This window comes from Dipodomys spectabilis, unplaced genomic scaffold (assembly GCF_019054845.1).
Source record: "Dipodomys spectabilis isolate Male_0828 unplaced genomic scaffold, ASM1905484v1 ptg000714l, whole genome shotgun sequence".
Classification (NCBI taxonomy): domain Eukaryota; kingdom Metazoa; phylum Chordata; class Mammalia; order Rodentia; family Heteromyidae; genus Dipodomys; species Dipodomys spectabilis.
In genome coordinates, this window is record NW_024871391.1 from 1697500 (window position 1) to 1710591 (window position 13092).

Consider the following 13092-nt stretch of genomic DNA (forward strand, 5'->3'; position numbering starts at 1 on the left):
CACGCGCCCCACCCCCAATTCCCAGATCCCCGCTCGGACCGGCCTTTGGCTGTGCAGCCCAGCGGCCTGGCTGCCCCTGCGCGCTCAGGCCATTTCAGTACGGTGCCAGCTTCCCAATCGGGGGGTGGGCTGGCCCCCGTTCCCCGGCTGGTGGTACCCAGGGAGAAGACATGGGGAGGCAGGCCAGGCAGCCGGGTCCCCCTTGGAATCCAAGACTGCAATGGATGTTACAGAAACCATGGCCCAAAGCAAAACAACAGCACCAAATTTAAGTTTCTTGACGGTTTTGTCACTGTTGGGGTCACGGGGAGGGGGGCAGAGCAGGGGGGGGGAGGGGACAGGGGAGGGGACGGGGCAGGAAGGCATGTTCATGTGCCCCAGCACACGGAAACCACCTCTGTTTACCAAGAACACAACTGCTGACATTATAAACCACAATGTTGGGGGGGGGTAAGAAAAAGGAATCGGGTTAACTGAGGTATCAGGCGGTCTCCTTTGTCTTCTGTTCATTGATCTTTTGGTTTAGAAAGCCAATAGGAACTTCACCAGAAGACCTGCTGAGAACAGCCATGAAGGTCACCTTGAGTCACATGTGGATGGGGTGCCAGCCCTCTTCCCAGAATGCTTTGTTGATTGGCCCTGGGTGGGGGGCAGGTTTTGTTGGTTGGTCGAGGAGCTTGAACTCTGGGCCTGGGCGCTGTCCCTCAGCTCTTCGGCTCAAGGCGAGCGCTCTACCACTTAAGCCACAGCGCCACTTCCGGTTTTCTGAATGGTTTATTGGAGATCAGAATCTCACAGCCTTTCCTGCCCGGGCTGGCTTTGAAACGTGATCCTCAGATCTCAGCCTCCTGAGTAGCTGGATGACAGGCGTGAGCCCCAGCGCCCGGCTTGTTTTTGTTTTTGAATGTTATCCGTGTCCACAGCCTGTGAGCCCCCTACCCTGAAACCACGAGGCCTTTTCTCCAGAGGGACTTTTTCTGTCGGACCTCCTGCGCCCACCCCCCCAATGAGGGTACCTTCTCCTGCGTTGCGGCATGTATGGGTGGTGTGGCATCCACTGGGCGCTTGCCCAAGGCCTAGTGTCTGTGTCAGACCCGCACCCTGCCCCCTGCTGCCAGGTAACCACACACACACACACACACACACATCCGAGTGTCCCTTCTGCACCCACCCGCCCCCGCCAGACCCTGCAGGGGCCCCTAACGCCGACTCCTATTGGTCGCAAAGTTGTAAAGCTATTGTGATGTCAGCAGCTTTCCTCCGGTCTCCACCCCCCTCCCATTCTCCACTTGCTGTGCGTCGTGCACAAAGAAAGCAGAAAAAAAGGAGCAAAAACGCCGGGAAGCAAGGGAAAGGCTCTGACACGGAGTCAGCAAACCCCACGGCTGAACATCACCACGGGTGTCCTTGGATACATGTCCAAGCCCTGGGCCCCCCCGCCCCCCGTCTCTAGTGGTGCCCGCCCTCCCGCACCCAGCCCGGAGTGGGGTTTTAGCAGAAGCCACACCTGTAATGAAATTGCAAGAGCACACACACGCACCGACTCCCGGTGGCTTTATGACTTTTCTTTGTATGGGTTCCTTCGTCGTCGGATGCTGACGGCGACGGCGGGCTCTCCGGTCTGACGGGTCACGGCTCGGGTTTTAGCACGGAGGGCCGGGACCCTGCCCCTATCCATCAGCCGCGGGCGCTGGGTTTTCCTCCCCGCTTCGCATTTCTCCCATGGAGCTCCCAAGTCGAGGATGGAGTTTTACCGGGCGGATTAGCGCTATGAAATGCCTGGATGAGGCTTTCCTCGAGGGGGGATTTAAAAAAGAAACACTTAAGCAGCTAGGATTGTGTGTGCGCGCGCTTGCACGCATGCACACGCCCCGGTCCTGGGGCTTGAACCTCAGGCTTCAGGATCTCTCGGCCTTTTCTGCTCACGGCCCGCGCTCCTCTCTCTCGCTTGAGCCGCACACCTCTGCTCGCAGCGTTCCGCTGGCCCTCACAGACCTTCCGGGCTCCGCACCTCGATCCTCAGATCTCAGCCCCCCGAGTAGCTGGGATGACAGGTGTGAGCCACCGGCACCCCGCCAAAGCAAGCTGTCTTCTGACGTGTGGGAAAGTGGGTCTCGGCTCACGCCCTGGTCGGTGTCTTCCGCAGGGTCCCGAGCTGAAGTACGCGAGCTGCTGCTTCCAGAGCGGATCCCTGGCCAGCCAGCCTGGACCCGCAGAAGGCGGCGTGGCTCGCGGTGTAGCACTATGCACGTGCGCACTTCCGAGAGCGACGTGAACGCGGGAGAGGACTTGGTCCACGGTAGAGGCCGAGGACGGAGGCTCCGACGACGTGCCCAGTCAGGATGGGGGGGGGGGGGGGACTGGAGGGGGCCGCCTGGGCAGAGCTGGTTCTCCAGGATGGAGCAGGGCTCGTGTTTCACCGGACAGAAGGAGTCCTCTTCTCGTGTGACTGCCCAGCTGTTCCCAAATACCACAGCACCGAGACCAGAGGGCCAGCAGCTGCTGGGACAAAGCCTTTCGTTACAATAAGTAAACAGAGAGGGCAGCTGAGGTGGGGGTGACAGACAGCACACAGCGTAGCCACGCTGGACACAAACTCGGTGCATCAGAGCCACGAGAAAGACCCAGCCAGCTCGGAGTCTCCACCTCCCCTTCCCTCAGGATCACACACACACACACACACACACACACACACACACACACACACGCAGCCAGGCAAGCTCCAACGGCGGGATCGTGGAGCAAGCATCCCCGGGAAGGAACCGATCCTGGTAGCTTCTGCTGCCGTCAGCTTTGTTCTGGTCTGGGGAAGAGGCGGCCACAGGTGCAGTCTGGATTGTAGGCCTGGTCTCAGACAAGCCAGCTTTCTAATCGTGTCTGCTTGCTCAGGGGCCCAAGGCTGTCCTTTGTCCCTGACCCGGATGGGCGGGCTCAGAAGGATCCAGAAACACAGGGCCTGGGGATTTCCCTGGGAGACGTGTCAGAACGGCCCCCCCCTCCCACAGCCACACGCGGGTTTGTTTTGCTGGAGGGACGGGGGTAAGAGCGATGGGAAAGAAAGCAGCCGGGAAGGAAGTATGGTCGCTAGCGGGACCATCATGTCCGGGCGCCCAGGGACCGCTGGGAATTTGGCCTCCACGGGATTTAAGACCCCGTGTCACAGGCAGGGCCTGAAACCGGTGCCCGTGTGCGTATCGATCGACCGCGTCTGCCAGACAGATGGGTCTTCAGTATTCCACTCAGAGCCTTGCACAAGCCCCCCGGGGTGGGGAGTGGCTGGGGGTGAGGGAGGGGGACCCCAGGGGAGCGCCGGAGCGGGAGTCATCACAGATGGCAGGGTAAATGGAAATGGAATCTGAGCAAGGGAGACAGCCTGCGGGGAGGGGCCGTCACGGGGGACACCGCACACCCCGGAGAGCGTCACGGGAGAGACAGCCCCGCTCTGCGGAAGGTGGACGGGAGACAGCCCCGCTCTGCGGAAGGTGGACGGGAGACAGCCCCGCTCTGCGGAAGGTGGACGGGAGACAGCCCCGCTCTGCGGAAGGTGGACGTTTTCTCGGTTCAAAACCAGGGTTCTGCCTCCAACGGGAGGGGGGCGGACGGAAGTTCTCTCCGATGGGGATGGGCCCTGTTTCCCAGTGTCTGCAGCGGCCTCCCTCTTCCTAGTGGTCCTCAGATACAAGACTCCCCCGAGAGTGCTCGCAGGGCCAGGCTGCGAGCGGCCCGGCCCGCGCGCGCCAGAGGGGCGCCTGACGCTGGGAGTGGACCACAGAGGCACCGACTCGCAGGCCCCACGCACCAAAAGCCAGGACGCCCGTGCGGAGGATCCCGGGCCGGCTCCCCGGGGCTCTGGGCTGGCAGCCTACCATCCTCCCTACGGCAGAACACGCAGCATTCCCTCACCAGGGCCTCCTGGAAGCCTGGATCGACGTGGAAACGCAGCTGTGCTTCCGGGCCCCGCCTGCTGGTGTCCATGGGGGGAAAGGCCTTCGGCAGCCACCTCCCCTCCCCCCAGAAAGCTGCTCACACGACAACCAAGGCCCCAAAATAAAGGCCGCATGCATGCACACACGTGTGTACACGCACCTGCACACACGCACGCACACATGCATACATGCACACGCACACATGCACACAGGTACGTACACACATCCACGTGCACAAATGCACACATGTGCGCTGCGCACACGCATGCACACACGCACGCACACACATGCACACAGGCACACACATGCGCGTGCACACACGCACGCACACATGCATACATGCACACACACATGCACACAGGTACGTACACACATCCACGTGCACACATGCATGCACACACGCACGCGCACACAGGCACACGTGCGTGCGCACACACATGCACACAGGTACGTACACACATCCACATGCACACATGCATGCACACACACACGCGCACACAGGCACACGTGCGTGCGCACACACATGCACACACGCACGCACACGCTATTTTAAGGGCATTGTGCGCTATTCTTTTTTTCCATCATCAGAGAACCTCTCTCTCCCTTCCTGTTGCCAGCAGGTCAGCCAGACAAGCAGAGAAAGAGCTGATCCTCACGTCTGTGGTCTCCTTTCTCGGGGTGCACCCTCCCTTCCCCCCCTCCCCGGGGAGGGAGCAGAGGGCACACACACACACTATGTAAAAACCCAGGAGGGGCCGGGCACCGGTGGCTCACGCCTGTGATCTTAGCTACTCAAGAGGCTGAGATCTGAGGATCGCAGTTCAAAGCCAGCCCTGGCAGGAAAGTCTGTGAGACTTTTACCTCCAATGATCCACCAGAAAACCGGATGTGGCGCTGTGGCTCAAGTGGTAGAGCGCTCGCCTTGAGCTGAAGAGCTGAGGGACAGCGCCCAGGCCCAGAGTTTGAGCCCCTCGACCGACCAAAACAAAAAACCCCAGCTTCAGGACAGCACTGGGAACCCTCATCCCCTCAAAGGTGACCACAGGTCTTACTCAGGGGTCAGGGCTGGCACCTGCTATGGCCGCACTCTTTCTGTTTGATCGTGTGTGTGTGTGTGTGTGTGTGTGTGTGTGTGTGTGTGTGTGACATCACTGTTGAAGGAGACACAGGCGTTGGGTGATTTGGATGCTTCTTGGTGTTTAATTTTATTTAAGAGCCAAAGGTTTCTTGCCCCATGTCTCCGGGGTGAAAGCAGGCCTGCGATCCCATTTCTCGCTCGGGGAGAAAAGGAGATGTGTTAGGCGTCCGAGTGGGAATAGGTGCAGGTCCTCCTTCTTTCTGGTGCTGTAATTTAAGCAGCGTGAGCCCGCGGGGATGGGCTGTGACTGGAGGTGGAAATTACCAGGTGTCAAGCATCTGGCTCCTTTTAATTAGGGGACTCTCACAGCCAGATCAAACGCGTCTCCTCCTCACCCAATCTGCGGGGTTTGGGAGCCAGAAACCCAAGGCACTCAGGTGTCTTCGGGACAGAGGGACCCTGAAACCCTTCTCTTTGGTTAGCCTGGCCGTGAGCTGCGTCTGATCTCTGGGGGTGGCACCTCACAAGGCCGGGTAACTACGGAGGAGGGCGTCCCCGCGTTGGGGCGATCTTGTCCTGCTATGTGGGGGTCACATGGCGGCCACGTTCTGCTCCGCTGCCGGCCTGGCATGTGCCCAGCACCTGTGGCCACGCTGCCCGCCGGGGGCGGTTCAAAGCCAGGCTAGGCAGGAAATCGGAAGTGGCGCTGTGGCTCCAAAGTGGCAGAGCGCTCTCGCCTTGAGCCAAAGAAGCCCAGGGACGGCGCCCAGGCCTCAAGTTCAAGCCCCAGGACTGGCAACAAACGAACAACAACACAACGCAACACAAAACATCATGGGCCACGCTCAGCCTAGGAAATGAAAGGTCAACAATCATTTGCCACCTGGTGCTCTCCTTATCTGACGAACCACAGGTAAGGGGGTCCCCTCCACGCACCCCAGAGATGAAATCAAGGCTATCTCGGCTGCGCGCACACTTGGAGGGTCCAACCTGCCAGGCGCTGCTGGGCTGTGTGCCAGGCACCCAGGTCACTGAACCATCGCCAGAACCCGACAGGTGGGCACGGAACATTCAAGAACCTCCCCAGGCTCGCTGCGCCGGGCATTGGTGTCTCCATCCTGTGCGGTCAGACTCCACGGGATGCTGCGGGGATGGGGGTCGGGTGAGACCCCCCCGAGACCCTCTACGGCTTCCAAGGCTCCAGCACGGGAGGTAGTTGGGAGCGTTTGCTCCCGATGCCGTCTGGTGTAGCCGGGGGCAAAGGCTCACGCTTCGGGAGACAAAATAAAAAGACAGCACGATCTGATTTCCCCAACGCCAGCAAAGTCAAGCCCACGCGGTTAACCTCCGATAGAGGCCGGTCTCCTTCCCAGAGGCCGGCGGTAGATTAAGCTTTTCTCTCTCTCTCTCTCTCTTCAGATTGCCTGCGAAGCCACCTTTTATGAGATAGGATGGTTCAAACAATTTTGCAAGAGAGCAGAAGACAAAGAATACATTTTTACACCGAATTGGTTTCCTAGGAAACTCTGGGGTGTGTGTAGCAGGAGAGCTCTGCCAGGTAGTTCAAGGACCGGGGTGTCTGTGCTTACTTAATTTGGAGAGGGGGGGGCGTGTTGGATATCCCCCCACGGTAGAAGCCCAATTAGGGGGGGAAAGGGGCTGAACAAACCCATCCCCACGGGTCCCTGCCGCCTCTCGTTAGCTGACTACCGGCTCTAGGCAGAGAGAATAAAACACACACACACACACTGTTTGAGCCGAGTTGTCTTCAGATTTTCTGGAACAATTTCAAGTAGGAAAGTGAGGAGTTAGAACGTGAACCTTTTGCTCGACTATTAGAAGAAGAAGGGGGAGAAAAACCGGCCAAGAGACGAAGAAACTCGCTCTTTGAGAACACAGTCAAGGCACATCAGCGCACCCCTCTCCAGCGCTTCAGCCGCCCGTCACCTCCGGCTTTGTTCTTGCTCTGGCTTCTGTCTGCGACCCGCCGGCATGCACCGGGAGCTCACGGCGGGGAGGGGGGGCCCTCTGCGCACCCCGATTTCCTGGTGTGGACAGCAGAAATCAACACAGGCAACACGCAGGCCCATCTGCCTTGGGTGGGCAGGAGTTAAACTGGATTTTCAAACAAAGAAGGCGTCGAGACTGCATGTATCCAAAACTCCGGGGTGAAGAGCAAAATGCTGCTTGAAAGAAATTGGGGGGGGTCGGTTGTGGGGGGGGGCCGGGAGGGGCCACAGGCAGGAGTGTCAGTCCACAGTGGACGCCCTCTGACCTCTGGGCCCGACACTGGCGGATGACTCTTTCCCAGGATCCACTGGGGCTGATACCAGAGTGACAGGGACCTTCTTGATCACCCCGGTGTAGCCCAGCTTCCAGAGCATTCCAGGAGCGCACCCGCGCATGTGTGCGCGCACACACACACACACACACACACACACACACACACACACACACACACACCCATCCGGGATGAGGAATTCCTGGCTTTGTGTGGCAGGCAGCCCCACACAGCAAGAAGCCGCATCCTATGTTCATCTCTCGTGGATCACTGACGCCCGCCCGCTTCCCACAGGCCACGCCAGCCCAGACCCCTAACCCACGTCAGAAGCCGGGGCCCACCAGGAAGGAAGCCTGGCCCCGCTCTAAACTTCCTGTCCTCCAGGGGGCAAAAGAGCAGGAAGCGCGCGGTGCTGGGCTCGGGCCAGCGGCAGGAAGCGGATCCGCGGGAGAGGCGCGGGGGCCGGGCGGGGCGGGCGGCTGAAGCCTCTCTGGAGGGTGGATGATCCGGTGCCCCCTTCCAGACGGGCTGGTTTTACTCACAGGTATTTCACGGGCATCAGCTTGGGTGAAAAGCGGGAATAAACTGGGCGCCGGTGGCTCCCGCCTGCCATCCCAGCTACTCAGGAGGCTGAGAGCTGAGGATCGCGGTCAGCCCCGCACCGCGGGCCCCATCCCCTCCCCGTGCTCCTTCGGGACACAGAAGGGGAAGTCTGCGACCCGCTCATCTTAAAGCAGCCGCTGCTCAGCCCCACCCAGGAGAGGAGAGGAGCCGGCAGCCGGGCACTGCTGCCGAGAATAAACCTGGGAGTTTGTGAGCCCGGGAATAAAAAACAAAAAAAGACAAGGCACATCTGCGAATCATCTAAAAATACGCCGGGAGGGAGGGACGCGCGGTTCTCCCGCTATCTCTGAGCAGCCGCAAGAACAAACGCGTGGCCTGTCCCCATGTGTGCAGATGACACCGGCGGCGCTGTAGACAAGGCCAGGCGCTCCGCTCTGCCCGCGACGGAGCGGATCTCAGGAGGCTGAGATCTGAGGATCACGGTTCAAAGCCAGCCCAGGCAGGAAAGACCGTGAGACTCTGATCTCCAATGAACCACCAGAAAACTGGAAGTGGCGCTGTAGCTCAAGTGGTAGAGCGCCAGCCTTGAGCTGAAGAGCTGAGGGGCAGCGCCCAGGCCCTGGGTTCAAGCCCCACGACCGGAAGAAAAAAAAGATAGCTATCCTGCATGTGGTCAGTGAGTGACCGGGCCGCTAGACCACGGCTTCAATAACCTCCAAGCCGCCAGCCTCCTCGCCTCCAGCCTCCTCGCCGCCAGCCTCCAAGCTGCCAGCCTCCTCGCCTCCAGCCTCCTCACCGCCAGCCTCCAAGCCACCAGCCTCCTCACCGCCAGCCTCCAAACCGCCAGCCTCCTCGCCTCCAGCCTCCTCGTCGCCAGCCTCCAAGCCGCCAGCCTCCAAGCCGCCAGCCTCCAAGCCGCCAGCCTCCGAGGTTCTGGGCAGAATCGATCGATGCACCTTCTCTACACAGGTCACCGCCAAAGCCGGCTCCCGCGGGGCCCGTGTGCCACATCTGAAGAATCTACCAGAAAGAGAGACGTCTCCGTGGTTTGGACACGTGGGCAGTGAAGTCAGCAACGCTGAATTATGACACCAGAAATCCCGAACTGGACCTTCTTTGTTTCCATCCAGCCAGGACTCGCCTCCGTTGTACGGCCCCCGCGTCCTGAGCAGGACCCGGCCTGCTGTTTGGTATTCTGGGTCCTTCCATGGGGCTGTGTGATGTCACGGCTGGCCGGCCTTTGGGAAAAACCCAGGCGTGACTCGGTTCCCCTCCGGTGTGTGTGAGAATGCCGCCCCGCCACTGGCTCCCAAGCCAAGTGACAATGACACTCCGTTCCCCCCAAGCCCCTTCTGCAAACGTCCCCCCAGCTCTCCATCCGGCGAGTAAAGACCAACCGGGGTGGGGTGGCGTGTGAGGTGACCCCAGCCCTTCGGAGGCTGAGGTAGGAGGACCGCGGTCGGAGGCCCCCCGAGCCCCGTGTTCCAGCCCCGGAACACTTGGCTCTCAGTCTCCGCAGGGAAGGGAAACCAAACCCGGAGAAGCAGAAGGTGGAGACTTACAAACGTCCCGCAGGGGAGCCCCAGCCAAGCCCCCTGCCCCCCCGGGGCCTGGGAGAGGGGAAGGCTGCGGCCTGAAGACGGGAGGGGCTGCGTTCAACGCGGGCCTCTCCGGGGGAATGGGGCCGGCACCCCTGGGTGGGCACGGGCCGGGGGGAATGAGCTGGAAATGTGGCGTTGTGTCAGTAAGGCTTCCAGGGCCCGTCTGAAGCTGGGATCCAAGCACCACGCCCGTGGGCTTGGTCGTGGGAGACCCGCACCACACCCCACGGGACCGCGCTTCGCTCTTGCTCGGCGTCCTGTCAGTCCCGTCAGTCCCGGGAACTAGGTGCCCGCAGACACGGCGCCTGCCCCTCCTCCTCCCGGCCGTCTGGCCGTCCGTCTGTCCGCTTGCCTTCAACTCCTCCCCAAGGGCACACACGCAGGGCTGGCGGAACAATAAAACGTGAGGATTGTGCAAATGTCGGCATCTGATCCTCTGCGGCGGGGAGTGGCAAAGCCGGGGTCCACCCCACGCACCCCCCCCCATGCGGCGGGGAGTGGGCGAAGCTGGATAGGGACCTCGAGGAACCACCGGAAAACCAACGCAGCTCGTGGGCTGGAGAAGCTCTTGCATCTCTCCGTGAGCAGTAGCGCGGCCTCGAGAGCAGCCAGGGCCGAGGCTTTGCTCCTCCTCCAGGCCCGAAGAAGGATGGAGCAGCAGCTCCGGGAGGGTCACGTTCTGGCCGCGTCCGCCTCCCGCTCGCCCCGCTGGAGAGCCCACGCAGCGCGCAGCGGCGGCCGTGATCGGCCAGCGATCGCTACGCCGGTGCTGCCCACAGACACGCGTGGACGCCCCTTGAGGGTCATGGGGTCTCCACGGAGGGAGGCCCAGCGGAGGGAGGCTCCGCACACGGAGGCCGGGCCCACGTGAAGTCGCCAAACCCAGGCCCAGCGGGATGGAGGGGAGAGGGAGACACTGGCCTCCAGCGCCAGGGCCACCCAGGCTCCGGGGCGCGGGGTGCCCAGCGGGGTGGAGGGTGGAAGACAGAAATGGCGTCCAGTGCAGAGAGGAGGAACGTGGGGGCGGGGCACGCGCAAAGAGTTCCCGCCTCACACCGCGCTTTCCACTCGCAGCCTCACCCTCGGTCATCTTCCTGAGACTCCCACCGGCCGCCCAGACGTGAGAGACTCCACCACGCCTTAGCTGCAGGGACCAAGAGAGCCACCACCAGAGCCCCTCCCCGGCCTCCCTCAGCTGCACGCGGCCATCAGAGCCGGAGGGAGCGAACCAACAGCCATCTTCTCCAACGCAGGAACGCACCGGGCGCTGCGGCTCCCGCCTGTCATCCCGGCTACTCAGGAGGCTGAGATCTGAGGATTGCGGTTCAGAGCCAGCCCGGGCAGGAAAGTCCGCGAGACTCTGATCTCCGGTGAACCACCAGAAAACCACAAGTGGCACTGTGGCTTCAGCCTTGAGCTGAAGAGCGGAGGGACGGCGCCCAGGCCCTGAGTTCAAGCCCCGGCACAGACACAAAACACACACAAAAAATGAAACATTTCACCCAGACACACCGTCCCGCCAGGAGCCTCCCGCCTTCCCTCAGACCCCGGCCAGCACGCGCTCTGCCGGACCCCACACCCCAGCGGCCATCTGGAGAGTGTCTTTGGGGAATGCTCACCTTGGGGCCTAGGAAAAGCCCCCCTGGGCCTCCAGCACCCACTGGATGGCCATGCAAGAGGCCATCTTGGAGACTCTTTGCTTGTGTTATCCTAAGGTAAACAGGCAGCAGAGCCTGGTCCCCAAGCCAAGGGCAGCGCGGCCCCCGCTCAGGGGAGGGGAGGGGAGGGGTGGGGAGGGGAGGGGAGGGCAGGGGAGGGGAGGGCAGGGGAGGGGAGGGCAGGGGAGGGCAGGGGAGGGCAGGGGAGGGGAGGGGAGGGCAGGGGAGGGGAGGGCAGCGGGAATGTGAGCGAGGAAGGCTGAAGGGGTCCAGCCGGAGGTGCTGGGAGACAAATTCACCTGCCACCTGCAAATGGCCCAGCGCATCTGGCCGGGAAGATGCTTCCAGAAGCCCGGATCCCTGCAAAGGGCTGTTCTGTGGGCTGGGAAACGCTACCTCCTCCACGCTGATTGAACCCAGGGCCTGGGCACTGTCCCCGAAAGCCCGCGCTTCCTGGACCCCCCTATTTCCATTCTCAGGAAACAGCTTCCCACCACGGGGTGGGGGGGCGACCTGGGTCGGATCCAGTGCCTGCTGACACTGAGGAGTGTGCTGGAAGGGCAGGGGCCTGGCAGCCTGGCTCACCACATGTGGCGCTCAGCATGGGATGTCAGTGCCGCACAAACATTTGTATCTCAGTTTCACCAGGGCCCGCCCACTTAGGATGCTTCAGAAAATGCCAGTGCTCCTCTGAGCCTCACATTTCTCCGGTGTCCCATCCTGCCCCCCCATTTAACTCCCACCCTGACATCTGTCACCCCCAGTGAACCCAGAAACGTGACCGTTGGCTCTGTAAAAAGCTGGGCACGCCTGAATCCCAGCTACTCAGGAAGCTGAGATCTAGAGGTTGCAAATTCAAAGCCGCCCTGAGTAGAAAAGTCCCCGACCCTCATCTCCAAATTAATCAGCAAAAAGCCAGGCAGGCTAGAGGCCTGGTCCAAGGGCTAGAGTACTAGCAGAACAAGCAAGCTACGCAAATGTGTTCATGCCCAAGTACTGGTAACGAAGAGATGAATGAATGAATGAGTGAAATGAGTATGCAGTTGGGCCGGCAGCAAAATTTCAAACTATGGTTAGAAATAATTAGCTACATTATTAATCTGCACCAGGCGCCGGTGGCTCACACCTGTCACCCCAGCTACTCAGGAGGCTGAGATCTGAGGATCACGGATCAAAGCCAGCCCGGGCAGGAAAGTCCATGAGATTCTTACGTCCAATAAAACACCAGAAAACGGGAAGTGGCACTGTGGCTCAAGTGGTAGAGGGTTCGCCTTGCATGCCTGAGGCCCTGGGTTCGATTCCTCGGCACCACATAAACAGAAAAAGCCGGAAGTGGTGCTGTGGCTCAAGTGGTAGAGCGCTAGCCTTGAGCTGAAGAGCTGAGGAACAGCACCCAGGCCCAGAGTTCAAGACCCAGGACCGACCAAACAAACAAAAACCTGCCTCCTCCCAAGGGCCAATCAGCAAAGCAGAGACCCACCACCTCCAGCCTTCTGCGGAGGCCAGACAGAGGAAGGCAGGCTCCGAGCGCCTTCCCCTAGGCCTCCCATTTCTGGGCACTCCGGACACTCATTCCAATTTTAAGGCCTCTCGAAGGCAGCCCTTCTGCTCACATGTGTGTGTGCGTGCATGCGTGTGCGTGTGTGTGTGTGTGTGTGTGGCTTACAGTGTCTCCGCACTGTATGATGATGCATAAAGGTAGTTCTCAGTTGGAGCAGTGAGCCCTGAAATGGCCTACATATGAGGTATAATTCATTTTTGTTCTGTCGGTCATAGATCTTGAACCCAGGGCCTGGGCGCTGTCCCTCAGCTCTTCGGCTCAAGGCGAGCGCTCTACCGCTTGAGCCACAGCGCCACTTCCAGCTTTTTCTGCTTATGTGGTGCTGAGGAATCGAACCCAGGGCCTCATGCATGAGAGGCAAACGCTCTACCACAAAGCCACCTTCCCAGCCCGCATAATTGCTTTTTACAAAGCTTAGCGTAT